The sequence below is a fragment of the Marmota flaviventris genome, chromosome X (genome assembly GCF_047511675.1).
Source record: "Marmota flaviventris isolate mMarFla1 chromosome X, mMarFla1.hap1, whole genome shotgun sequence".
Taxonomy (NCBI): Eukaryota; Metazoa; Chordata; class Mammalia; order Rodentia; family Sciuridae; genus Marmota; species Marmota flaviventris.
In genome coordinates this window covers 90,947,863-90,974,481 of record NC_092518.1, presented here as the reverse complement: position 1 = coordinate 90,974,481, position 26,619 = coordinate 90,947,863, and positions in this window count along the sequence as shown.

Sequence of the window (26,619 nt, the reverse complement as noted above, 5' to 3'; positions counted from 1 at the left end):
AATAATGGTTAGATAAATTATTTTGTCACATATTAAAATGGCATATTTGAGAATATATAATTTTTTGAAGAATGCTTAAGAAGACAGGAAAAGGAAAAATATTTATTTTTACAAAATAAAAATGATTAAACACGATTCATTAAATAGAACAGTCCAATTTGTGGTAAAAAATAAAATTCATAATTATGTCAAAATGGATTTTACTTTCATATATAACCAAAAAGAATGAATAAAAATAAATGTGGTTAAAGTAAAAAAAAAAAAAAAACCTGTGGTATATATACAAAATGGAATATTTCCCAGCCTTACAGAAGTATGAAATCATGGCATTTTCAGGTAAATGGATGCAAGTGGAGAATATTATGCTAAGTGAAATTAGCCAATCCCAAAAAAGCAAAGGCCAAATATTTTTCTCTGATATTTGAATACCAATTCACAATGGGGGCGAATAGAGTTATTTTGGACTAGACAGAGGGGAGTGAAGGGAAGGGAAGGGGCATGGTGATAGAAATTATACTACAATGAATTGGACATTATTACCCTATGTGCATATATGATTACATGACCTGTGTAAACTCTACATCATGAACAACCAGACGAATGAGAAGTTATACTCAATTTATGTATAATGTGTCAAAATGCATTCTGTTGTCATGTATAGCTAATTAGAGCAAATTAAAACAAACAAACCATCAAAAATTATGACTGTGTCCTTATTGGTAGTAGCTATTCCTGGTAGCCACTGGAATCATTGATACTTCAAATGCTCCAGGGCTCTGGCATATTGAATGCTATACAGCAGTTTTGCTGAAAAAGGTAGAATTAACAGAACAGGGCTTACCTGAGCTTCTAAGTCTTGATTAAGAAAACTTGAGAACCTGCACCATTCATTGGATGCGGGGCATGTCAATCTTCACTTCTCAGCAAGTGAGCTTTGGGTGCTCCAGAAGGAAGTGACTCTTTCTCGAACCCCCCCATGCTCCGCCCCCATGACCAGCATATCAGAAACTTTCCCGCCTTGTCTCAAGACGCAGCTGCAGTGGGTCGCTTCCCCAGGCTACTTCTTACACTTCCTGTCAGTCACAGGACCTGCACAGGCGCAGTCTCAGTGCCTCTCTGGCACCACCCCCACCTCCCAGCATGCTCTGTAGCTGAAATATTCCCCGCCCCTCACAACACACCCCTGGGTGGAAGCCATCTTCCCTGACATCCTGGTAGCAGCCAGGTTGCCACTCTCTGTGGAAGTCTTTGCTGACCTGTCTCTCAGGCCATGTCTGACACCAACAAACAAGACATGGTCCCAGACAACCAGAGTGAAGCTGATGAAGAGGCAGGCCTGGACCCTGGGTCCCTAGGCACTCCCTTGGTGCCTGTGGAATGGTTAGCTGCAGTGGCAGGAGTTGCAGCCCTTTTGGCTTTCCAGGTGGTTGTGAAAGCTTTTGAGGAGGAGCGTGAGGAGAAAGTGGTCTGGCCCGCCACGCCAGAGAACAAGAACATACAGCTTCTAGAGGAGGAGGAGGAGGAGGAGGAGGAGGAGGAGGAGGAGGAGGAGGAGTTGATGGCAGAACACTACCAGGAATTGGAGGACGACGATTATGATGATGGTGGCGAGGAAGAGGAAGGAGATGATGAGGAAGACGATGGCGGGCGTGAGGAGAACGAAGAGGGTGCAGCAGCTGCTGGTGTCTGTGAGTTTCCTGTGGTGTTCCAGTCCCAGCTCTCCTTCCCTTCTCCACAGTAGCTTCTATAATGACCTCATCCTGGTGGGGCCCCACACTGGCCTCGTGGTGACCAGGCGCCACCTCGTGGGACCCCAGGGAGCTGGTAGAGGAGCCCGTGGGTTGGGAGTGGGGAGGACCTGGCAGTCGGAGCCAAGGCCTGTGGAGAGCAATAGCTGGCAAAGGGGGTCCTGGGTGGCAGAGGACCCTGCAGACAGGACAGCATCCCAGAGGGCTGAGGACGTGGTAGTAGACGACAGGGTCTAAGAGGGCGGTGCCTGGCCTATGGCTCGGCATGGCTATGGTTTGAGTCTAGGGAGGCAGCGGCCTGTGCGCCCAAGGGGGCCAAGGTTGCTGAGTAGCAGCAAAGTCCTCCGGCCCTTGCAGCCTCTGTTGGCCTGGCTGGCTCACTCACAGGCTATGCTCAGATCTTGCCTGCCTGGGTAAGCAGTGGGTCGATATTCTCAAAAAAAAAAAAAAAAAAAGGAAGAAAGAAAAGAAAAAGAAACCCAATCCAAGAAAGACTTTCTAGTTTTGAGAATCTCAACTGTGCTTTCTACCAACCTCAGTTTGATAAAAGATCTGAGACAATGCAGTGTATGAGCCTGCAAACTTGAACGTCAGTGATTAGTAGATATATCAGGAAAGACCTTTGAAAGGAATGGAAAGCGCCTGAAGGCAAAGGACAAACAAGTGGACAAGTGGCATTCCTCACTTGTGGTTGATAGCTTTAAAAAAAATGTGAGGTTTCTTGGTGGGATGATTCAAAAATATTTTAAAAAGTGAACCAATATTAGAGAACTTCACAGGTGTAAACATTCTCTTTTCATGGTTTGAGGAACCAGTGAGCTTCACCATAGAATTTGTTTTAAGTCTAATGAACCTTTTTTCAAGAAAGTTCTGTCAAAAAGCATAATGTGATCAGGTGTAGGTGATTCTTTTCCTTCTCCCAGGTGTCTGAAATAATCAGCAGCACTGGGTGTGGAATGGAAAAGGGTAGGAGGGATATCACCTTGAAAACTATCAAGCAGAAGAAATGTGAGGGTCATGGAAGTATTATATTAGCCAGTAGAAATTAACCCAGATATTTATTTCCTTTATATATTTCTTTTATCCAGATTTTTCTGAGGGTAGAATACTGAGTGCCGAAACCATGTATAAGCTGGGATATTATTTCCATGACATTGTGGTCCCTAAGTCTCTATCATTGCTAGCTGATGTAGCAACTGCATATAGCTATGAAATTTCTGATGAAGAGTCTGAAGAATATGGAGTTGAGGAAGACCAAGAGGAAGTGGGTGAAAATGAAGAACTCGAAGAAGGACCCAAGAAGAATCTGGACTCAGGAGGTGGCAACTTCTCTTAAAAATCCAGGTATCGGTTTATAGTCTTTAGCATTAACTAACCATTCCTGATATTCATCTGTTAGTTCTGGTTTTATGTTTTACAATTTTCACTGTATGCTAAATCAAACATTGCTACCATTTAGTTTAAAATGTTCATGTTAATAATGTGCTTATAAATTATATTAACAGAAGGAAATATATACTGGAATGTAATTCATTCCCAGATACACACTCTTTATCCTATACCTATAAATACAGATGTAAAAGTTATCAGACCTTGTAATTGAGAGTAGTGGAGGAATGTGACCAGACAAAGCAGCTAACATGCTGGGCCATGTACTATCTAGCTTTTTATCACTTGGCCATAGAAAGGTAGTCTCTTATACCAATGTTACCTATGAGAGGGTTGATTGATTGTTGACAAAGTGAAAAAAAAATGTTAAGGATGGTAAGACGGACCACATTTTATGACTGATACATAAATACCATTTCAGTTTAGTTTTCAGAAAATATTCAAAAAAGAAACTTAGTAAGAATATTATTTATTATGAATCAGAAATTAAATCTTATATTCCCTGTGTATTTTTTCCCTTTCTAAATTTTTATCTCTGTGGACATCAGAAAATTCCTCATTCTCATTTTGCATATATGAAAACTGAGGATCTGGGAATTTAAGGGAACATATATAGTTTGTGTAAAGAGCACAGGCAGAAAGAGTTAAGTAGGTCATAGAGCGTTCTTTTATGAGAAGAAAAAAGCATTTTTTTCAGTATGTAAGAGGGCAAGGAGGTTGATGTGATCAAGTGATTAAAGCCATCAAAGGCCTGAGCACCCTCACATCTAAAGTTCTGTTTACAAGAGGAAGTATTTGGTTTCTGCTCACTGAGACAACAGACAATACATACCATTCACTCAGATTTTGACTCATATTTAGAAAGTATGTGTTAATGGCATACAAATGTTAATTGTCTTTGGTTCATTTTACAGTTGGAAAGCATAGAAAGAAATGGATGGAGAAAGACACAACGAATATGGTCTTCATGAATTTTCTACTTTTCATTCATCTAGAACACTTATTTTTCCCCAAACTTTATCACATAAAAAAAGACATTAACTGATATTTGTCTTTATGCTGATATTTTGATTATATATTTGATGCATGTGTTCTGTTAAAAATAAAAGCTTGTTTGAAATGCATAAGCTGCACATTATTTATGCAAATAACTGATTCAAATCTAACTTTTATATCTTTTCTGTTTTGACCCACCTTGCTGTCACTAAAATGAATTCGTTTCTATTCTGCAGCAAGCCTGTTTTAAATTATTTTATTATAACCAAAAACAGTCTAATATTTAAAGTTATAAACAATTTGTGTAATGAAAAAGATGAAGGTCTAGCCCCTGCTTCATTTTCTTGGGGTGGGGGGGAAATGCATGTCCTAACTTGCCAGGAGACCAAATGTACCAATGGGCTGCTGTTTACCAGAAGCATCAACAGAAGCTGGAAACTTATTAGAAATGCTAATTGTTGAGCTGCACTGAAGACCTACTGAATCAGGTTCTTAAAGCCGACTAGCAATCAGCATTTTCAAGTCCTCAAAGTATCCCTAATCATATGAAACTTGAGAAACAGTGGTTTAATGCAATGACAGAAAAAAAAAAAAACCACTAAATTTCCCCCACAGTAGGAGAAGCCTTAATTCACTGACTTGGTATATGCCGTAGTTTTTATCTTGAATGTACCCAAAGGTCCATGTATTGAAGGTTAGTTCCCTAGCTCATGGCACTCTTGGGAATTGATGGAACCTTTAAGAGACAGGGTCTGGTCACAGGTTTGATGTCATGCCCGTAAAGGGGATATTGACACCCCAGCTTCTTCCTGGTTTTCTCTTTGCCTCCTAGATGTCATAAGGTGAGAAGTTAACTACCTACATGTTCCTGCCACAATTTACTGCGTCCTCACAGGCCCAAAAGCAATGGACCTAGCAATCAGTACTATAAGCCTCTAAAGTAGGGGCCAACAAAAACCTTTCCTCCTTAAAAGATGATTTATCTCAGGTATTTTGTCACATTAATGGAAAACTAATTAACAATCTGGTGGCAAGTAAACTGAACAGGACAGAAAAGTCTAGACTGTGCAAGAGACTTGAAATTTAGGGTCCTGATACACAAAGTCTTTGGGGGGAATGTGTTCACTTCCTGGGCAGGCATAACAAATTATCACAAATTAGGTGACTTAAAACAACATGTCATTCTCACAGTTCTGGAAGCTATATAGTCTGAAATAAGTATGTTGACAGAGTTGGTTTCTTCTGGCAGCTGTGAGAGAATCTGTTCCATGCCTCTTTCCTAGATTCTGGAAGCTGTCATCAATTTTCAGCATCCCCTAGATTCCAAGTGCATGACTATAATCTTTTTCCATCTTCACCTAGTGTTATCCCTTTTTTCTATTGTTTATTAGGAGTCATACAGGGTTAAGAGCATTCTGTAATCCACTATGTCTCCATTATAATGTGATTACATGTACAAACACTCTATTTCCAAATAAGGTCACAATTGTAGTTTCTGGGGGTTAGGACTGCAACACATTTCTATGGGAGACACAATTTAACTCATAATAAGGGGAAAAGATGGGGGTGGCAGTTAAATATTTATAGGAAGGAAAAAACTAGTGATATAAAATAAACATTTTTGAGAACATGTAGCTGAATTAAAACAAACAATAACTTGATTATGAATCCATATATTTGTAGTGAAAAACATTTCTATAGTTGATGTATATATATATATATGTGTCATACAGAAAGACATTTATGAGGAAGATAAATACCTTAGGACAGTAGTTAAATATTGTGGAAAGAAATGGAGAACTTAACTGGATTACAAGGCTTCAACTCTTTGTAATCTTATGTTCTTAAGTTTGGTGGTGGTTGTATGGATGTAGTATACCCTATGAACTTGTGTAGGTCTGAATATTTCATAAAATAAAATAAAAGGAGGAAATAGGCCTAATATTTGGAACCTGTTTAAGGAAAATAAAATGATATAGTTGACCAGAGTGGAGGATCAGAGAAGGAGTGGGCCAGGTGTTTAAAGGTAGAAGGCTTGCTTTCTATATTTAGTTAAGGCTGCCTAGATACCTGATAATTAGTACCAATACAGTTTTCTGTGTTCTCGGGTACTGGGCATCTCATATCCTAGTGTATATTAACATTATTTTTATTTATGTTTGTCTATCTCCCAACAACCTATAGGGTGAATTAATAATTTTATAGATGGCTATCCTTAATCAGCCACACTGTATTTTCTTTTTTAAAAAAATATTTTTATTTACATGTGGGCAAAATATCTTTATTTTATATATTTATTTTTATGTGGTGCTGAGGATCAAACCCAGTGCCTCATGCATGCTAGGCGAGTGCTCTACAACTGAGCCACAACCCCAGCCCCACACTGCATTTTCTATGCAGTAGCTGCTTGATAAAAGTGTGTTGAAGCAAAGTTAAAGTAATGCATCCCTAATCCACTTTTGTCACTAGTGTTGGTATTTAATAAAATGTTATCAGGTAGCAAAACAGAAGTGCTCCCAGAACAACAACAACAAAAAAGTCACCACACCTTTCATCACCATTGTTTAAAATGAAAGGGCAGTCCCCCCCTCAAGTCAGAATTTATCCATGCAGTGTCATCTGAAGGGACTTGAATTGATTCTATTTGTATATCCCTTCTTTCTTTATCTCTCTGATTTAATATGCACACATATATATGTATATATGCACACACATATATTTAAAATTTTCTCTATTAGAGGCCCTATGTGGGTCCAAGAATCTTATGGGGTAGTAAGGTTTGAATATGACTCTTATAAAATTCATAGGTGTTGCCAGTGTGACGGCACTAAGAGGTGAGCCTTTTAATAGGCGATTAGGCTAAGAATATTCTTCCCTCATGAATGAGGAGTTTGATGGGGGGAGTCAGTTCTCTCTTCCCCTTCTGTCTTCTATCATGTAAAGAAGATCCAGGAAGAAAGCTCCCACCAGATGCCTTTCCCTGATCTTAGATTTCCCAGTACCTAAAACTATAAGGAAATAAGTTTGTGTTCTGAAAGAATTACCCATTCTCAGTTATTCTGTTAGAGAAGCACAAAATGGACTATGACATTGAGTTCCACTCCATTAGACAAAAAGGACATATGTAATTTTCTTTAAAATAAGTCCATGGGTTTCTGCTGAGACTTCTTAGGGACAAAACTATTAAAGTTGTTAGTATGCCTGTGTCAATTCACCTAAAGTTATTTGAGATACTACACCAGATATTTTAAGGCCAAAACAAAGGATTTTATAATCACATCATTAGCCTCATCTTTACACCATGTTTTCTTATAAGGGTTCTGAATATGATCTTTTCAATAGATGCCCTTTCATAACTCTAGTGTCCTTTGCCATCTGGGGACACCAGGGATTTTCAAAGTAGCAAGTTCTGACTCCTTTTTATAATAGCTAAAGTTTGCTTATCAGTTTAACTTTATTTTTTAGTATTTTACTATAAAGAGAAAAAATCCAAGCATCATCATCAACATCCTGTTTGTAAGTCCTTTATTATATTACCTATTTCATAAGTACATTTTTTACCCCACATATCACTGTACAAAATAGAAAGTTATCCCTCTCCTCCAGTTTCCAATAACATTTTCCTCAATTCTACTTTAGCTTTCATAGGTAACTTTCACATAAATCATCAGGTTTCTGCTAATATTCTGCTCTAAGCATCTTTGACTTTCATTAATGCTCTCTTAAACTTCTTCCAACTTCAGCCCTCTGCCCAGTTTCAAAGTTATTCCACATTTTACATTTTTATTAGTGCAGCACTCTACTCTTGGTGCCAAATGTCTATTTTAATTTTAATTGTTTACTTGCATAACAAATAAGCCCCCAAATGGAGTGGCTAAAAACTATAATTAATATCTCACACTATCAATTGTTCAGGAATTCAAGGTGCCTTAGCTAGGTGGTTCCATCTTCAGATATCTCTTGATGTTGTAGTCAAAATGTTAATGTAGTCTCATGGCCTGGGTGCTAGTTCATTTGTATTGCTATTAAAAATACATGAGACTCAGTAACACATTTATTTCTAATTTTTCTGTAGGCCAATAAGACCACAACCAGGATTTGGTTTGTGATGAAGTCCTGTTCCTCATACATATTGCCATCCATGCTTATTTGAAAGGCAGAAAAATGAAAAAGAAAAAAAAGGGTCTAACCCAGATACCTCTAACCCTGTCAGAAGGAACTAATACATTCATAACTGTAGACCCCTTACTATTTAATCATTTTTAAAAAGACCTTACCCCTTAATACTACCACTATAAGGTCCTTGCTTAGCATCTGGATGGCCATCTTAAGTGACAGCTGCCATTTTAAGAAAAATTTTGCTTTCCTGTCCAAGGGCATTTCTGAAAAATACTCACCACTCCCTCATATCAACCCCACCCTTAACCAACTGCATTAGGACCCGCCTGGCTCTAAACCCTGAGCCTGTCCCAGAAAAGTCCTGAAACCCAAGCCTGTTTTGCCTCTCTCCATCTATGAAGAGATGGCCTTTATTTGTCAGCTCTAACAAAAAAAACCTCTCATGTGTATCTCTGCCTGGTCTCCATCTTTCATTTCTCGCTTGCCTACCTCCTAGTTCCACACTTTCTTTCATTGGTGCCAAAACCCAGGATTGGGTTCCCCAGTGTGCCAAGTTTGGGAGCAAGCTAGAAATTATGCTGATGAGGTACATCAGACCTCCCCTGACCATCCAACTGGTACTCCCTTCTTCGAGGGTCACTGAGCATCACAGGACCCTGTTCTGGATTCCATCATGGGACTAGGTCCTACATTCTGCTGAATGCCCTCTCTGCACCCACCACCAGACATTTCAGGTAAGACCCCTATCTCTGGCCAACCTAAATGACCTATGGGTCCCGGGAAGTGACCATTAATTGTCCGGCACTCCCAGGGTTACTGTGTAGTCAGCGACACCCCCAGCCACAGCTTTCAGAGCTATGGCTGATCCCTACTCTCAACTGGGTCTATAGGTGGTCTTTTATTTGGGTCCTGGGTTTTGAGAAATTGGGAGTTGTTCCTGCTGAGACTACCTGTTGACCTTGGGTTAATCTCCATGGCTTCTGCCCCTATGTAGTCCCAGCTGGGTGCCCAAGTGCCTCTATAGGCCCTGCCCCTAACGCTTACCCAGCAGTGGTGACGACCCCCTGAGTGTAACCGTCCTCTCGAGTGGGTGATACTAGACTGGGGGATGCCCCACCTCGAAATTCACCTCCTACATCTCACCATAGATAGCTTTTCATCCATTCCCTCCCATAGTCCTCTCAGCTGCCTCCAGGCTAACCTAGAGTCTCTCCCTCTCATTGAGGCATAAAACCCCCCAAACTTATCTGTTTGTGCAATCGGATCTGGCCTCAATATCCTCTGGACTATAAATGGCCACTCAAGGGCACTCTAGATTCCAATATTATCAGGGATCTTTTCAACTATTGTGAGCATTTAGGAAAATATATTCAAGCCTTCTCCTCACTATGTTCTAAGCCCTGTCTCTGCAATTCTTGCTCTCCCACACAAGTCCTCTTAGAATCTCACCTCCCCTATGCCTACTTCTAAAGGGACAGAAAATCCTACCCAGGACTCCTCCTCCTTCAACCCAGCAGATGAGCCCCTGCCATACCACAATTCTCTTTCTAATGAAGCCTCTGCAGCAACTGTCCCCTCGGCTCCTCTGCCCTTCTCTCCTTCGTGTGTAACTCACAGGCCGTCACTGCCCAACCTGTATCTCTGTGTCCTCTCTGCAAGGTGGCTGGGGTAGTTTGGGGTAGGTAGTGTAATATGGGTTCATGTGCCTTTCTTTGTCAGATCTTTCACAGATAGAAAAGTGGCTTGGGCCCTATACTTCAAGCCCCACCACCTATATCAAAGAATTTCAATATCTGATCCAGTCATATGATTTGATCTTCTATGATGTCCATATGATCTTGTCTAACACCCTCCTGCCTGAGGAACACAGGCAAGTTTGGGAGCAAGCTAGAAATTATGCTGATGAGGTACATCAGATCTTCCCTGCCCATCCAAGTGGCACTGAAGTGTTCTCTGATTGGGATCCCAATTGGGATTTATAATTGGATTATAATTCGCCTAGTAAAAACCAATTCATTAACTTGCCTCATGACAAGATTTAGAAAGGCAGCCCATAAGGCTATCAATTATGGAACGCTCCAGGAAGTCATCCAAGATAAAAATGAAAACCCTTCAGTATTTTTAGGTCACCTGAAAAAGATTTATTACAATATACTAATCTGGACCCTGAGACTCCAGGTGGAGACAACTACTAACGACCTACTGTTTCTCCCAGAGTTTCCCCGATATTAAGGCCAAACTAAGGTGCCTTAAGAGGGGGCCCCTAACTCCCCAAGCTGAGGTTCTGGGAGTGGCCTTTAAGGTGTATAACAGGAAAGACGAGAAGGCCCAGAAGCAGAAATATCAGATGCTCACTCAAGCCATCTGTCCGGCCTCAGCATCTATTCCTGGTTCCAGTAGCCCATGGAAGAGTCCCTCAGGACCACTCAGACCCTGTTTTAAATGTGATCAGATGGGTCACTGGGCTTGTACATGTCCCAAGCCTCACAAGCCTCTGGGTCCTTGTCCTAAATGCCATCAGGAGGGACACTGGGCTTTTGACTGTCCCGGAGCTCATAGCAGCCCCTGGCCTTCCAGCCTTTCTGGTTCCCCTTTCCAACTCTTAGGACTGGCTGCAGAGGTCTGACAAGGCCCAGGTCCCCATCACCCAACCACTACCATCACTCCACGGGAACCCAGGGTAACTCTGTGTATTTAAGGTAGGCCTGTCTCCTTCCTCCTAGACACCAGGCTACATATTCAGTCCTCAAGGAGTTCTGGGGGCCTACTACCAACCCTTTCAGACACCTACCCTTGTTTGCACTTTTTGCTCTCTAATTTTTACCCACTCTTTTTTGGTCATTCCACAGTGCCCTGTTCCCCTTATAGGAAGGGACATCCTCACAAAGTTGGGGGCTACACTTTCCTTCTCCCCTTATATATGCTTCCAGACTCACCTGATGTTCTCCTGATCCTAAACCTTACCTTAGGACCATCCCCTATTCTTTCTGCCAGTGCTTTCCCATTACTCCCTTCCGAGGTGGACCCTTCTGTCTGAGATATTTCAAGTCCTTATATCACCTCACACCAAGAGCTCATTCATATCTGTCTCAAAAACTCCCTCCATTTTCTTGACCAATCACAATACCTGCTCTCCCTTCTTGCTGCTGCTGTCCCTCTCTTTTTGCAGAACAGCCTGTCAGGCTCCTGAAAATACATCCAGTTCTTACCCCAGGTGTGTGTGTGATTAGTCCTATGCCACTTTTCTTTCATTGATGCCAGTGACTTGATCATGTTCTCCCACCAGCTTTGCTTTCCCCTCCAGGGATTTGAGCTGCTTTGGGATCATGACCTGAGGGCCCAAGAAAATTACCACATACTTTGTTCCATTCATCTAGTGCTCTTCTTCTTCATCCACACTCTGGCCTCATTTTGGTAAGTGACTTCACTCTTCCCTTCCCCTCCTCTTCACAAGTCTACTCCCTGGAGATAGCAGGCACATGTCTCCTCTCTAGAACTTAGATCTTGGCCCAGCACCAAGATTCTCACCCATCCCTTCCCCTTGGTGAGTTCACTCCAACTCTGTCCCTTAAGGGGCCCAATAACAAACAAAAAAGTGGGGAATGTAAGGTCCTTGCTTAGCATCTGGATGGCCATCTTAAGTGACAGCTGCCATTTTTAAAAAATATTTTTTAGTTGTTGATGGACCTTTATTTTATTTATTTGTATGTGGTGCTGAGAATTGAACCCAGTATCTCATGCATGCTAGGCAAGCACTTTACCACTGAGCCACAACCCCAGTCCCAATAGATGTCATTTTAAGAAAAATTTCTCTTGCCTGCCTAAGGGCCTTTCTGAGAAAGGCTCACCACTCCCTCATACCAACCCCACCCTTAGCCCACTGCATTAGGAACCACCTGGCTCTAATCCCTAAGCCTGCCTCATAAAAGTCCAAAAACCCAAGCCTGTTTTGCCTTTCTCCATATATGTAGATATGGCCTTGATTTGTCATCTCTGACAAATAAATTCTTGTGTGTATCTCTGCCTGGTCTCCATCTTTCATTTCTCAGTCTCCCGTCTCCGGGTTCCTCACATTCCTTTCAACCACAAAGGGTGTTAAGTTGCAATAAGAATTTTTGATGGGACACATTCAAGTTATATTAATATGACAGTTTTCTTCCTCAAGAATGAGCAATTCTAGAAAGAATAAGACAGAAGCCACAATGTATTGTTAGGCTTAGCCTTAATGTCACATCCCCCCATTATTTGTATGTGGTGCTGAGAATCGAACCCAGTGCCTCATGCATGCTAGACAAGCACTCTACCACTGAGCCACAACCCCAGTCCCAACAGCTGCCATTTTAAGAAAAATAATAAATAAAATAAATTTTATTTATATGGTAGTCTATTTCCTACGTTAATTGACTTAAGAACATTCTGTAGAAAGCCTTTGAAGTTCCCCAATATAAATAAAACAAATTTTATTTATATGGGCTCAAGGCTGAGTGAAGACACTGAGTAGCTCAGGAGTGGCTTCCCACAAATACATAAACACCAAGAGGGTAGGATCACTATTTCAATCCCTGTGCTGAACCAGTTGTTAAGTATATATAGTACAGGTCTGAGCCCATGCTTGAGGGTGCTTATCATGGGCTCCATACTTTATTTGGGGGCTCCATGCCTATCCTCTTACAGTCTCACCTCTCTGCAGATGGCCAAGAATCTTGTGTGATGGGTAAAAGGGATATGCACTCAGATTTCATGCTCCTCTGCTGGGGGCTGCCCTGCACACAAGCAAACTATCCCCTCTCAGCCTTGATTAATGAAGGTATTGAACTGGCATTACACGCCACTTGCTATGTGAAGCAAGCGGGCCTTACCTTCACTCAGCTAGGAAGTGCTTCAGCTCTGGGCATGAGCATTACCTAATGGGATTGGGCAACCCCCCTTCTGAAATTCTTCCCCCTAAGTTATTTTGGTGGATTATCTATTGAATGTCTTTTTCCTAAAAACTAGAGGGATTCTGGGAGCATTCCTTCTCTTGCCTTCCAGCATGGAAGAGGACTCTTGAGGTCACAGAGCAGTCTCACCCTTGACCTGAGAAACTTATGTCCACATAATATGTGGTTTCTTTGCCATTTTCTAAATTTAATATTGCAGTCAACTCTTTTAAACCCAGCTCCTCTTAGCGCAGGCAGCTGGCAAGAATTGGATGCCCCGCTAAGATTTTAAGGTAATTGGTGAAATGCATATTGTTGAGTTCAGTCCTCTCTCATAGGAAAAGCATGTTTATTGTGGATTCTTATTGTGGATATTTTGTATTTTGAAATATTAACATGAGAAGTTTTAGAATTATGTACTGGGGATTAATGTTTAAAGAGTAAAAGGAAGTTTTTTTTTTTTAATAATGGGACATTAATACAAGGAATTCTCTAATTCTAGAGAAGCAAATTTTATTTTATTTTACTGTTTGGGGGAATATTCAGACAATTTAAGTTGGGCCAATAGAATCTGCTGAGCTCCGTGAATCCTTATTGTATACTGAGATCATATAAGCTGTGAACTGGTTGCTGCTCTGGGATAGATGTGAGACTCTGGCCCACTGTTCCCTATGGGGTCTGTAATTTATATATACAGACCCATTGCCTGCAATATTTTTGCCCCTTAGATAACCTAGTCTGGCCAAACTCAGGCTACCCTAAAAACTAATTGTTGGGAAAAGTATAACGGCCACCACACCCCAGAGGAAAAAACCCCAACATGACGCCTAAGGACCTTCTCTTCCTACTTTCCCCTTTTTTCACTGGCGCGAAAAGTTCCCGTGGGTGTGAACTCTCCCGCCAGCGCCAATTTCAAATCTCGCTGGTGGGGAACCTTAGCCCCAATAAAAACTAATTCCTGGGCTCCAGAACTGATATCTGGAAGAACTTGCCAATAAATGGGTGGCCCGCCATTTATCTAAGCCCTGCCATCTCTCCTTAGATCTATATAAGCACACAGCCTTTTGCAATAAAATTGGAATTCTCCCTGGCGAGTTGTCTTGCGTGGAGGATTCTTTCATTCAACCCAGGACATGGGTGAGCTCATTCTAACAAGAGCCCCCGTCCCTGGGTCTGCCGAGACACCCCGCCCTGCTCCGCTCTTTCAGACGCTGGCTCCCTGCACTCACCACTGATCTGGCTTAGGTAAGTTCCCCCTCCCCGGTGCGCCAACTCTCTTCGGGCTAACAGTAGAAACTGTGACCATGATCGTCCAGCACACTCCTGACGCCCAGTAGGAAGGAGGGAACCCACCCCACTAAGACCTTCACAGGCCGCAGTGGACCCTCTGGCGACCCACTTCCCTTTGGGGTGTGAGGCTTCTGGGTTTAGACGAGAGGCTCCTCGGTTTCTTCCTCCTCTGCCCGGAGCTGTGTTCCGCCGGAGCTGTGTAGTTGCGTTCCTCTCATTCCTGACTCTTTCGCTCCAGTCAAAAACTTGCCTGACGTCAGGTTGCCTGTGGCCCCGGCCCTATTTGGGTCTCACAGATCGCACTTCACTGATGACGACTGGGAAGTGCCCTCTGTATTTCCTTGTGACGGTTGGTCATTTTGGGGTCGCCCACTTGATCCTTAATTTTCCCCAAGCTTTCAAGAAGCTATTCAGGCCCGGGTTTTCTCTCTGTCCCTCTCTTTTACTCTTATTCATTCATTCTCTCTCTCTCTCTCTCTCTCTCTCTCTCTCTCTCTCTTTCTCTCCCCCCCCTTCCATCTCTTCCTGTGACCATGGGTGCCTCCTCGTCTATACCTGAAACCTCGCCCCTCAAATGTCTAATAAAAAATCTGACCACACTCTCTCTCACGCCAGATATTAAACCCAAACTTCTGATCAAACTCTGTATCCAAGATTGGCCTACATACCCACTGGATAATGGCAATCATTGGCCTCCAGAATGTTCATTAGATCCAAATCTCCTCTGGGACCTTTTTAACCATTGCCAGGGTCTGAAAAAGTGGAGGGAGATTCCCTGCGTTGAAGGCTTTAGCCTTCTCGCACAACACCCTGCTCTGTGTTCCCCCTGTTCTCCCTCTCAAGTCCTCCTTGCTTGCAAACCCCTCCCTTCCCCTACTTCTACTCCTGACTTCGCAGATTCTTCCTCATTTGATCCGGCAGATGAACCCCCACCTTATCTCTCAGCCCCATCCGCCCCTCCTCTCCTGCCATCCCCTCCTCTTCCTCCACATGATTCCACGGATCCTCAGCCTTCCGTTTCATTCCCCTCCCCTCTGCCCTCTTCCGCCCACTCCACCTCCTCCTCCACAGAGACATCCCCTTCCCCTCCCTCTTCTTCCTGTCCATCGCCGACTGCCTCTTTCAGTCCTCCTGTTACCAGGTCTAAGGGACTCCTTCCCACCCCCATGACAATCGCACCCCTTCGTGAGGTAGCTGGTCCTGAGGGTGTTATCTGAGTACATGTACTCTTCTCCATGTCAGACCTTACTCAGCTAGAGAGGAAGTTAGGCTCATTCACCACTGACCCCACCACTTACATTCGGGAGTTTCAATGGATCCTGCAAGCATATAGCCTCACTCATCATGACATTTACATGCTCCTAGTCAATACACTTCTCCCTGAGGAAAGGCGATGGGTCTGGGAACTAGCCCAGGCCTATGCTGATGAAAATCACAGAACAAATCCCAACCACCCCATGGGCCCACACACTGTCCCGGAGCAGGATCCTCTATGGGATTACAATACCCCTGGAGGCTTACAGTCTCGTGACCTTTTTTCATCCTGCCTCTTGGTGGGCCTGAAGAAGGCTGCCTGCAAGGCCATTAATTTTCAAAAGGTGCAGGAGGTCATTCAGAAGAAGGAGGAAACACCTTCAGAATTCCTGGATAGACTAACCAAGGCCCTCCAACAATACACAAACCTCGACCCAGAAACCCCTGACGACTGTCCTCCTGCAGGGATTCAGGGAGAGTCCCCATCTCTCTGGCCAAGTTCTTGCCCAGGACCTCACATCCTTCCACCCCACCTGTCCTGACTCTACCCTCCTTCAATATGTTGATGACCTTCTTCTATGTAGTCTCTCTTGGGAACACTCTCAATCCCACACCGCCCAACTTCTCAATTTCCTAGCGGATAAGGGATATAGGGTGTCTTCCCACAAGACCCAGGTTTCCCAGTCTACTGTCACCTACCTTGGTTTTCGCCTTGCACCAGGAAAAAAGGAAATAACACTGGATAGGGGGCAACTCCTCTCTAATCTTCCGGTGCCTCCTACGAAAGCCAAAATACTATCATTCCTAGGACTAGCAGGATATTTTAGGGCCTGGATCCCAAATTACTCTCTTCTAGCCAAACCCCTGTATGACCTAGCAAAGGGACCCCCTGGTGAATCTCTTGCCTCCTCCCCCCGCTACCACTTTAGCAGACTTCAGCAACTCCTCTTAAAGGCACCCGCCCTACACCTTCCCGATCTTTCAAGACCATTTCATCTATATGTCCATGAAAAAGGGGGGCAAGCACTTGGGGTTTTGGGTCAAAACTATGGGCCTACATTTGCACCTGTGGCATATTTGTCCAAGCAATTATACCCTACCATCCGTGGGTGGGCCCCTTGCTTAAGAGCTCTGGTGGCCGGACAAATATTACACAAATAAGCCTTTGAGCTGACTTTCGGGGCCCCTTTAACTATCCACTCCCCACATCATTTGAAGGATCTTTTAGCTTATAAGGGCCTTCAAACCATTCCTCCATCCAGAGTCCTGTTGCTCCTCAATTCCTTTTTGGAAAACCCTAATATTATGTTCCTCCCCTGCCCTGCACTGAACCCTGCCTCACTGCTCCCAACAACCCCCACACCTGACACACCAGCTCATAATTGCTTGGAAACCTTGGATGATTTCCTCCCCTGTCCTTCTTCCATTTCTGAGGGACCACTCACCAAGCCTGACCTTATCTGGTTCACTAACAGCAATTCCTTTAGGCAGAACGGCACTCATTACTCTGGATACGCTGTAGTTTCGGCCACTGAGATTATAGAGGCCAAAGCTCTGCCTTCAGGAACTACCAACCAGCAGGCCGAACTTGTAGCGGCCACTCGTGCCTGCCTTCTAGCACAGGGCAAATCCCTCACCCTTTATACTGACTCAAAATATGTCTTCCATATTCTATTATCCCATGCTGCAATATGGAAGGAGCGAGGCCTACTTACCACTAAAGGTAATGCGATCACTAATTCGGCTCTTATAACCAATTTGATAGAGGCCTCCCACTTACCCACCCAGTTGGGAGTTGTCCATTGTAGGTCCCATCAGAAGGACAGCTCTCTTATCACTGAGGGCAACACCAAAGCTGACCAGGGGGCACAGATGGCTGCTACCACTTCCAATTATGACCCCCCTGGGGGACATATAATGGCCACTTTAGAATGTCCATCTGAAGCCCTTACTTCTTCCAGTAAGAACAAGGACCTTTTCGAGTTCCTCCATACTCTATTCCATTCCAATTCTCAGTCTTTGACCCTCTTTTTACAGAACTTCTTCTCCCTCACCCCCTCTGACAAAGCCATGCTACAGAATATAGCCTCTAATTGTCAGATCTGTCAGCGGACCAACCCTCATACTCCTTTAAGGCCTAAACCGTTTCCCTCCCACCAAGCCCGGGGACATATTCCTGCTGCTGACTGGCAGGTAGATTTCACCAACATGCCTGCAGTATGGCACACTAAATACCTCCTTGTCTTTGTGGACACTTTCTCTGGTTGGGTTGAGGCATTTTCCACTTCCAATAAAAAGGCTTCCACTGTAGCTTCAATCTTACTGACAGACATCATCCCCAGGTTTGGTATGCCCACTTCCCTACAATCCAACAATGGCCCTGAGTTTATTTCTAGGATCACACAAAAGGTCTCTCAAGCCCTCTCCTTCAAGTGGCATTTCCACTGTCCATATTGCCCCCAGGCTTCAGGGAAAGTGGAAAGGGTAAATCGGACTCTGAAGGAAGTCCTTACCAAATTGACAATGGAATTAAACTTAGACTGTGTCAAACTCCTTCCCTTGGCTTTGCTTCGGATCAGAGCTCTCCCTAAGAAACCATCTTTACTGTCTCCCTTTGAGATAATGTATGGAAGACCTCTTATACCACCTGGGTTGTTTGTTTCACAAGAACCTCTCACACGAGATTTGTCTTTGCCTCTCTTGTTTCATCTCCGCTCGGAACTCTGGAAATATCAGGACTGGCATCTTCCAGACCCAGACTCCTCTCCAAACACTCCTCCCTTAACACCTGGGAGTTTAGTCTATTATAATACCCTGGAGGAGAAAGGGCCTCTTGCCCCAAAATGGGAAGGCCCCTATCCTGTCATTCTCTGTACCCCCACCACCGCCAAACTCTCCTCCAGTCAACTGTCTCACCCCCTGGATTCACATTTCTAGGTTGAAGCCATATCACCAAGAGGCCTCACCTGCTGATGACAGGACCACCCCAGAGGAACTCCAAGAGTCACCTCCTGAACCTCCCCTTTACTCCTGCTCTCCACACCCATCTCACCCTTTTAAGTTGCGGCTCACACGGTGTTCCCCCCAGCCCAATTCCTCTTAAAGAAGGCACAATGAGCTGTCCCAACACCCTAGTCCTCTCTCTCTGCTTGTTTTTTTGTGCTCTGCTTGTTTTCTGTGCTCTGTCAGGACTGGTATTTACCCTCCTCTCCTACCATGTACCAATTCACCCTTCGGGAACGATACTCAGAACATGGCATGCAGAATGTCCGCATAGTGTATGTAACTACTTGCTTCATCCACAACTGCACCTCTGTTTCCCTAAAATTGTCACAAATTCCAGGACCTTTGTTCCCGGTAGCTGGAACTGGCCTTTCATTTGCTTCCTTTTTGATCAAACCAAAGACTATTGCCATTGGTGGCCTGAGATATATAATGGGTGCCCCTATTGGCCATGCAGGCTCCATGATGAATGTGGTAGTTATTCTTACCACTCACTTGGCTACCCTGAAGGGTGGACTTCTAGTTACCTCAAATGGCATAAGGGCTCTTCATCCGATAACAATGGATGGTATACTTTAGATATACCTGACCCCAAGGCCAAACGTTGGGACTATGTTGAGTTTGCTGTCTATGCTCGGACAACCTCAGCCAAACCCACAGGATGGATGACTGTTGGCCACTCCCTGATAACACCACCTAAGGCAACCATCCAGGTAGTCGAACACATCAAGGAGTCAGAATCAAAACTTCGAGATCTTATCCATAGCCCATCCAAAGAAGATTCAGAGCCTTCAACCCCCTCAGGCCCCCCTCCCACATGGCTCAATTTGCTACATCAAACTCTTCGATTATTAAACTCCACCCCTCTTTCTGTGCCTACTTCTCAGTGCTTCCTCTGTGCTTCACTTAGTTGTCCGCTTCTAGCAGCAGTCCCATTAGCGGCAGGAAATATTTCAGCAAAAACCTACAGATTCTCTAAGAAAGGACAACCCCTACATGTGGCATGTATCCCACTATGGGAAAGTTATTCCACCAATACTTCATTCCCTTTCATCTGTTTCCACCTGCCAACAATGAATCCTTTACCCATTTGTTCCTTGAGCTATAGCACCCCATCGAGCCTTGCGTTTATGCAACCTGGACATTTCCTCTGGTGTAACAGGTCTTTAAGTACCTCAATTATCAATGTCTCTGGCACCTGTTTCTGTAGTTCCTCAGCTGTCTTTGTATACTCCCACTGAATTCCAACAGTTAGCTCTACCTTCCCGCACCCGTAGGGCAGTCTTTCTGCCAGGTCTGGTAGGCCTCACTTTAACAACCTCAGTGGTGAGTCTCGGACTCTCTGGTGGAGCTATAGGTCATGCTCTATGGGCACCCAATGACCTTCAGCAAAAACTGCAAGAAGCGCTCGATACCACTGCTGAGTCTCTGGGCTCCTTGCAGCCGCAGGTTACTTCATTGGCACAAGTGGCTTTACAGAACTGAAGGGTGATTGATCTTCTCACTGCAGAAAAAGGGGGAACATGCCTGTTCCTCAGAGAGGAATGTTGCTACTATGTTAATGAGTCTGGGCTAATAGAAAAGAATGTTGTTAAATTTCAGGAATTATAGACCCAATTGCTCAAACCCACCTCCTCTAATCCCATAGTGGGGTTCTTCCAATCCTCTCTCGCCACGTACTTGCTACCTCTCTTAGGGCCCCTTATTGGGATGCTCCTTTTTTGTGCTCTCTTGCCCTGCATAATGAAGTTCCTTCAAACCCAATTACAGAAAATTTCTAATCAAACTTTCAACCAGCTTCGGCTTAGGCACTACCAGCCTCTGGTGACCAATGAACCCCCAACATCTTCAAGAGAACAGCTAACTCAGTGCTGAAGCTCACTACCAGCCGTGATGGAATGCAATGGACATCGGACAGTGGGAGACAACGAGCCCAGAGAACCTCTTAATATGCCACCCTGGATTCTTGAGCCTTTATGTCCTTTTAAGCCTCCTCATGGCCCTTAGCCTCTTCTCTGTCAGTACCCCAACATGGAACTTCTGCCCAAAACTGACCTTTGCTTTAATTTTTATCTTCATCCTGTTTTTATTCACTCTGATCTTCTTCAGGTGCTGGAAACGCCATGTCAAGGCAATGCTTCCAGTATTTCCTAGAGTCTCTGTTATAGGACCAGTGGCTGATACCAACTGTCTCCTCCATCCAGGACTGGTTCAATGCCATCAACGACTTGTGGCTTCAGGGAACCTTCATAGACTTCACCCCTACCAAAGTAGCTGTCTATAGCCACTGGGCTTTATTTCTGGCTGCCATGATATCCCCAGACCTGCCCCCCGAACATTCGTCCACTTCCCCTTCTAGGCTCCACGCCGCCCCCACACAGCAGGAAGCAGCCTGATCTGACCAACGATGCCCAGTTCCTAAGAAAACAAAAAGGGAGGAATGTTGGGAAAAGTATAATGGCAGCCGCACCCCAGAGAAAAACCCCCAACATGATGCCTAAGGACCTTCTCTTCCTACTTTCCCCTTTTTTCACTGGCGGGTGTGAACTCTCCTGCCAGCACCAATTTCAAATCTCGCTGGCAGGGAACCTTAGCCCCAATAAGAACTAATTCCTGGGCTCCAGAACTGATATCTGGAAGAACTTGCCAATAAACGGATGGCCTGCCATTTATCTAAGCCCTGCCATCTCCCCTTAGATCAATATAAGCACACAGCCTTTTGCAATAAAATTGGAATTCTCCCTGGCGAGTTGTCTTGTGTAGAGGATTCTTTCACTAATAATGCTGAAACCCACTTTTGAGTTAGGGAAATTTTTGAAGCGCTCTTGTACTGCAAAGGGAAAGTGCAAGCAAACGGGCCATTGTTGGCAGGAGTGCTAATGCTGACAAGATTTGCGGAGATGAAAATGCAGCTGCTGCTGCCTATAGAATTCCCCCCAGGAGGAATGATACAGTTGGCCCTGGTATTTCTACACCACTGCCAAAAAGGCTCTGGGAATGCTGCTTAACCCACAACTATGGGAGCCAAACATGGCATCTAATGACCAGGACTGGCGGAATGGCCATGCTATTTAATCCCACAGAGGGATTTAAAGTGGGGAAGTGCAGGCAGACAAGCCCAGCACTAAGGACTCTCACCTGAGAGCCAGGCACAGGACATAATGGAGGCTCCTGGAACAGGCAAAACCCTGACAGCCAAGGGGGACTTTGATGTTTGGGGCAGCTACAGCACTGGATCCATGCTATAACCATAGCAACCAGTGGAGGGAGCACAAAATGAACAGCATAAATCCATGGACACATGCCGCTTGGAGCAGCGGGGTTCAGCCAGGCTGGCTGCTGGTGAGACATGCAAAATGCTCAGAACCAGGTGATTCATGGGATGAAAATCCCATAATTTCAGGCAAAATTTTGGGTCATAGAGAACATGGAAGAATCCTCCAGCCACTAGCAGAACCAATATGGCAGATAAGTCCTGCCTCCTGCATTTTTCTGGGGCTTCCATTTAGTCCTTCCTACCGCCACTCAGGTGGGACCTCTGGCCCTAGCTCCCAACTACTAACCTGTACTTTGTTTTTCTCAAACAGACATGCAATCAGAGCTGCCATGTTTGCACTTAGCCATTTTAGCTTTTTAAAAAAGAAACGCCCAGCTGTCAAAAATTTTTTCTTCATGGTTTTCAATACATTCCACTAGTGAAAGATATTTTTTTTCAGGCAAAATCTGATTCGACAAACTCCTGTATTGTAGACCTGAGCCTGACTTATTTTCAAGCTAAGTAAAGTGATTTTTTTATCCCCCAACAGGTTCTTTTAGGAATCCCCTTACTTTTCTCTATGGGTGTGTTAATAAGTAATGTTACATTGATAAGAGATACTATGCATATGCTTTTTTATATTCTACTTTTATTTTAAGAGGTTATGAGGATGGATTTGATCCTCACAAGAACAAAGAAGCTGGCAATCTGAGAAGTTTTTTCTCACAGTGCTCTCATGATGACCAAATATCCTTATTCTTTTGAATTGTAACTGTGTAAATACAAGAAATAAATGAATGTATACAAAAGAATTTTGTTTTAACTGAACTACATCATGTCACATAGATATAAAAGTGAACTCCTATTGTTGGAAGTAAGATAAAAATGGATCCAAATATTTTTAAGGACCTGGTGATTTAGTAAGATTTATTTTAAATTGTATAATTATATAATGATAAACTGTATCTTTATTATTAATACATATTTTTACAGTTGTGTAAGTAATCTTTAATTCATAGGATAATTAACATATATGTCTATTTACTTCTAATCATTTTCCCTCAACAAGAAACACATACTTTATATTTTATACATGCATTTATCTGATGCTATACCTTTTTTTGTGGACAGAATGCCTTTATTTGTTTATTTTTATGTGGTACTAAGGATTAAACCCAGTGCTTCACACATGCTAGGCAAGTGCTCACCATTGAGCTACAGCCCCAGCCCCTAATGCTCTGTCTTTTATAGTTAGAGATATTTAAGATAAGTGTAATTTGCTATAAAATACTTATTTCAAGAGATACTTGTTAAATTACAAGGTTAAGATACAACCATCAAGTACTCTTTAATTCCTAATTATTGTTAATGTTCAGGTTTTTATAAATGATAAACAGATGTGATTCTATGAATAGGGTATCCAAGGCATGGCTACATTTCCATTGAGATATCTCTTCTTATCAAGGTATAACAGTTTGTTTAGACTCTAAGATTTATAGGAATTATTCCAAAATATAGCAAAAAAAAAAAAAAGAATTCTAGAAGGAGAGAAAGAAATGCTTCTAGAGAGAGGAAACAAAAATTGAAGAGTCCTAAAAGGAAGAAATAAATCATCTTTGGGTACAAAAATGTTCTTTATGTATTCAAGACTTTAATGATGGAAAGAGTTTCCTAAATAGAAAAATCTTTATATGATTATCTAGACAGGAGATATAGAAAGATAAAGTAATTGAGAAGCAGATTTATGTATAACTAGATTGACTATAAATATATAAAATGATCAGTTTTAGAATGTTTCAGGCTTTCCTCTGATATTATTATACTGATATGAACCAAGATTTTTGTCCATATTTTGAGATGACAAAAACTTGTTGTAACATCAGTTTATTCTCATTCCAGTAAGGTCATTACTTATGCCTAGTGATTTTTGCTGTTTAAACAAGGACTAATGTTTATTGAGTTAAAATTCATACATTCTTGATTAGACAACAAACATCTTTAAATACCACCTTGAGTTTCAATTTTGAAACTTAACTCTTTAAGGTCTAAATTTGATTGATTTGAAAGCAACAATAATTATGATAATTATTACTAATTTTTACATATTAATTATGTCAGTTTACTAAATATATGGGTCTTTGGGGGTATGGGATTTGAGAGAACATTTTATCAAAACTGGTGTTCTCAAAACTAAAGTTATATGTTAATTCTAAACTATAAAAAATTACAATTTTTTGGAAAATTTATTTGTATTATATAGGGTTCGCTAACTGGACCTACTATCAATAAGATCTATTGTAAGACTTGTATATTGCTTCCTATACTTGGAAGTAAACTTTATCGTATTTTTAAAGAGAAATGAGAGACAATGACTTATTTAAAGGGTAATATTATGAGATACAAAGATATTTCGAGACCTTCTCTCAGGAAGGGATTAAAGGTTCTCTTAATTTGTCATTTTGCATATAACATCAAAATGGATCAGGTAGTCTACATACTGGGAAATTACAAATGATCAAAAAAAGTGTCTCATTTTCATGTATTGTTAGGTCTAACCTTGATCACTATCATGAGAGAAGGCCCTAAAAATTACCTACTAAGGAAGAAAGATCAAAGGAACCCTCCAACTTAATACAGACAAGAACAAATTCAGGGAGATTTTTGAAAGGTCCAAATGCATATGTTGTAATATTTTAGAACTTATGCCAGATGTCTGACCTCACCCAGAAAGATATTATGCTATTACTTAGCTAAACTTTAAAATAGAAGGCTACTCTAAAAACAATTTTTAAAAGATCTTAATTATGTCCCAATAACACAGACTAGGGACAAATCTGGTTGTTTTTCTGGAGCACAGATAATTCCCCCAAACAAACTATGATCCTACAGATAAGATGATGACTAAAAAATAATTATAGTAAGCCTTCAGGAAAGTCCTACTATTTTCATGGAGAGACTCAAGGAGATGATACACAGCACCCTAAATCTATAGAGGGCCCCCATTTTCAAAGGATGAGTTTATCATCCAGTCCGTCCCAGACATTCAAAAGAAATTACAGAAATTAAGGGCTGGGGATGTGGCTCAAGTGGTAGCACACTGGCCTGGCATGCGTGCAGCCTGGGTTCCATCCTCAGCACCACATGCAAACAAAGATGTTGTGTCTGCTGAAAACTAAAAAATAAATATTAAAAAATTCTTTCTCTCTCTCTCTCTCAAAAAAAAAAAAAAAAGAATATTCAAGAAGCCAGATGTGTGGTAGTGTATGCCTGTAATCCCATCAGCTTGGGATGCTGAGGCAGGAAGATCTCAAGTTCAAAGCCAGCCTCAGTAACTTAGAGAGGCCCTGTCTTTTTTTGTTGTTGTTCTTTATTATTAATTGTAGTTGGACACAATAATTTTATTTATTTTTGCATGGTGCTGAGGATCTAACCCAGGGCCTTACACATGCTAGGCGAGCACTCTACCGCTGAGCCACAACCCCAGACCGAGAGGCCCTGTCTTAAAATTTAAAAAAAAATAAATAAAAGGGGCTGGAGATGTGGTTTGGTGGTTTGTTATCCCTGGGTTCAGTTCCTGGTACCAAAAAAAATGTTTAAGGAGAGATATGAATAAGACCTAAGCTCTAGGCAGCAATTTTCAACTCCTTCACATCCCAGAAATGAAGCAGTGAAAGAACAGCTGACCAAAGTGGTGGGAAACAGAATAATCACTCTCAAACTCAATACTGGACACCTTAAGACTTGGAGGGACTTGGAATTTAGTTATAGTAGCAAAAATAAGACAGAATTCTTTGAGATTAAGCATGGTAAAAGGGGCAAGATAATTGGTGATTATGTTTCAGCCTTGCCCTGAAACTAGGTCTCTAGGTCCAAGCCCTCTAGAAAGAAGGCTATGAGATCAAGGTGAATAGACCCTTTCCAAATCAAGAGATCACACTGTTTCTGTGCTTAGGTAACAAAATATGACAGGGAGGGGAAGGGGCAATAGACTAAATATGTAATCCATATTGACTGTAACATTTGCAGGGCTTGAGGCAAGAGTTCTTTTGTAGGCCTACATGCCACGTACATAAATATTTTAAAAGTTGAATCAACTAATAGAATATTAAGTAAAATGTATTTTTTATCATGAAAAATATGCCTATCAATCTGAAAGAGCTGTTTCACATTTAGAATACTGGGTGTATTTTAACAATATTTTTTCCTTATTTAGTTTATTAAGAAATTTAGAAATATAAATATGTCAGTAACAAATATAAATCAGGAATATTTGGATGATATTCAAGACTACATATTTGGATACTTGGAGTCTCCAGGGCTAACCTCCCCAGGGTCAAGTATATTTGTTTTCCATTACTACATAACAAATTACCAAACAAAGTAGATATGTGTATGTATAAAATCTCATAATAATGAGAGCAACATCCCACCACATTTGCTGTTATCTTTTTTCTATTGGTTAGGATGAAGTCAAAGGCCCTTCCCAATTCAAAGGAGTACAAATACCAAAAAGTTGGGATTATTCAGAGTCAATTATCTTCACAAAACTTGGACTATTCAATGTTCTCTTCTAGTAATGTAAGGAAAGGGGGCTCCATGCCTAAGGCCCTTGGTTCACAGCTGAGCCCTTAGATTCACTGTGCAC